Raw genomic sequence first — 2,500 nt, 5'->3', positions numbered from 1 at the left:
GCCCTCGCTCCCGACCTGGGACAACCCCTTTCTCGCTTCGAGTCCGGCCCAGGCGCCCGGCTCGGCCTGGCCCAGCAGGGAGCGGCGCGCCAGCCGCGCCACCTGCCTCAGGGACCGGGGTGTGGGTCCCCGCGGAGCCCCGGCGTCGGAGCCCGGCCGCCGCTGGGAGCGGCGCCACCCGCTGCCCGCGCGCCCGCGACCCGCCAGCCGCACGCTTCCGAGCTCCTTCGCTCGCCTCACCGGCCTCCAGCTCCGCCGCCCCGGAGACGGCACCCAACACCCGCCTGCACACACGCAGCCTCCCGAGCGACGCCACGCACTCGCCCGTCCCTTCCGCGGGCAGACGCCTGGCGGCAGGCAGACGGGCGAGGCGGGACGGACGGGGAACGGCGCCCGCTCTCCCCGCCTCCACGCGGAGACCGGGAGGGGCCGCCCCCGCCCGCCCGCCCGCCGCCCGCCTGCCGCCCAGCGAAGCCGGGTCGGGCAGAGCGAGGCAGGCGCGCCGGATGGCGGAGTGCCGGGGCAGGGCGGGGGGGGAGGGAAGGAAGGGTGCCGCCGACGGCCACGGCGGGAGACTGAGAGCACCGGCCAGGGAGGAGAAGGGATGCGCTGGGGCTCGGCGTCCGCACCACCCGCGGTGGGGGCTCGCCGTCCCGGCGGCGAGCACGCGCTCGCGCCGGGGTCGCGCGTTCGAGGCAGGCCGGCGCAAGCCGACCGCGCGGCGTCTCTCCGCCGAGACCAGACCGCGGAGAGAGGGGGCAGGGTACCCCTCTCCGTCCCGGCTGCCCGCGGGGCATGCACGGGCCGCGCCGGCGGGCATGGGGGGGTGCGGCGCCCGCGCGCGCCGACCCCCCGGCCCCTCCGGCAGCACGCCCGGCTGCCCCCCGGGTCGCATCGGGCCGCCCGAGTCTTTAAACCCCCGCCCGGCTCTCCGACCGAGAACCCTCGGGCCCGGAGCCCGGGGCCCATGGCCATCCCTACCCGGGGGGGCCGCTACCGGCGGCCGCGGTGGCCGGAGGCCCTCCTCCTTCCTCCCAGCGCGCCCCCCCCCCCCGCCGCCCCCCGCCGCCCCCGGCCCGGCCGACTCGCAGCGCGGCCCCCACACGGCACGGCGTGGGGCGGCTGGAGCGGTGTGGGGGGGGGGGGAAGGGAGGGGAGGAGGAAGCGTGGAAGGCCGGCAGGGCACGGCCGGTGCGGCACGCGCAGCGCAGCGCCCGGGAGGAGCACGCTGGCACACGGGACCACACGGGTGGGTCACCGAGGGGAGGCAGGAGAAGCGCGGACGCTAGGTACCTGGCCCTGGGGTGAGGGAAACGACCTGAAATCCCCGCGGGGGTGCCTCCCCCGCCGCCGCCCGCCGCCGGGCCACCGCCGCCTCGCGGCGACGGCGGCAGCCTCAGCGGCAGCGACGAGGCGGGGCGCGGAGGGGAACCCGGCACCCGCCAGCCGGCTCCAGCGCCCCTCGGCGGAGCGTCCACCCGCGGGGTGCGCCCGACACCCACCGCCACGACCTCGTCCTCCTCCCGGGGCCCGGGGTTTCCCTCAGTAACCCGGCGCCGGGTGGCAGCTGCGCCCGGGAGGAGAGCCGTGGTTTGGGCCGCCCGCTCGGGCACGACACGTCGCCTCGCGTGGCCTCGCGCGACGCCCCCGCTTGGGGTCCGCCGCGGCGCGGCGCCCGCCCCGCGCGCCGTCCCGGAACGCCTGTCCGCACCGCCTCTGCTAGACGGGCTGCTCCGCCGCAGCCCGCCCCGGGTCCGCCCCCCACAGCTTAGGAGTGGGGACCCGTGGGACCCGTCCCAACCCGGAATGCGATCTCGCTCGCGTCTCCACCCGCCGCTTCCTCCCGCGGGCACCGGGGGAGCAAGCCCCGCCGACCCTCCCACGCACTGCCGCCCGCTCTGCCGGGCCCTCCCCCGGGCCGGACCCTCCCCTGCCCCGGCGGCGGCGGATCACCGTCGGGCGAAGGGGCGGGGGCGGCGCTCGGAGACGGGCACCGGCGGCGGGCGCCAGCGGAGGCGAGAGGGCAGACGGGGACGGTCCCCCACCGGCGGCGGGGAATCGGCGGCGGGCTTTCGGCGAGCGAGCCCCCGCGCTAGCGGGCCTCGGGAGGGCCGTACACCCGCCGGCGGGCCGAGCCCCATGCTCGGCCCTGTGGCGCAGAGTGCGGGACAGGTGAACTCGGGTTCACGCACGGCAACCGGGACACGGCGGGCAGGGGACCACACCGGTGTTCAGTGCCGTCGGCATCGGCAACGAGGCGCGGTGGCCCGGCAGCGGCCCGGCGGTGGGCCGGCGCAGGTTTTGGAATGCCACGGTGGGCCGAAACCCCTCTTCCTCACAGTGAGGCTCGCACGGCCCGCCGGCCCTTCCCCGGCGCGCCCCGCGGTCTCGCTCGCTCTCGCGTGGCTGTCTCGCTCGCCAGAGGGCCGGGAGGCCCCCCCCCCCCCCAAACTCCGGGCCGCCCCCCCCCCCTCCGCTTGCGCGCTGTCGCCCGTGACAC

This window comes from Struthio camelus, unplaced genomic scaffold (assembly GCF_040807025.1).
Source record: "Struthio camelus isolate bStrCam1 unplaced genomic scaffold, bStrCam1.hap1 HAP1_SCAFFOLD_92, whole genome shotgun sequence".
Taxonomy (NCBI): Eukaryota; Metazoa; Chordata; class Aves; order Struthioniformes; family Struthionidae; genus Struthio; species Struthio camelus.
Note: the sequence above shows the minus strand (reverse complement) of the source record.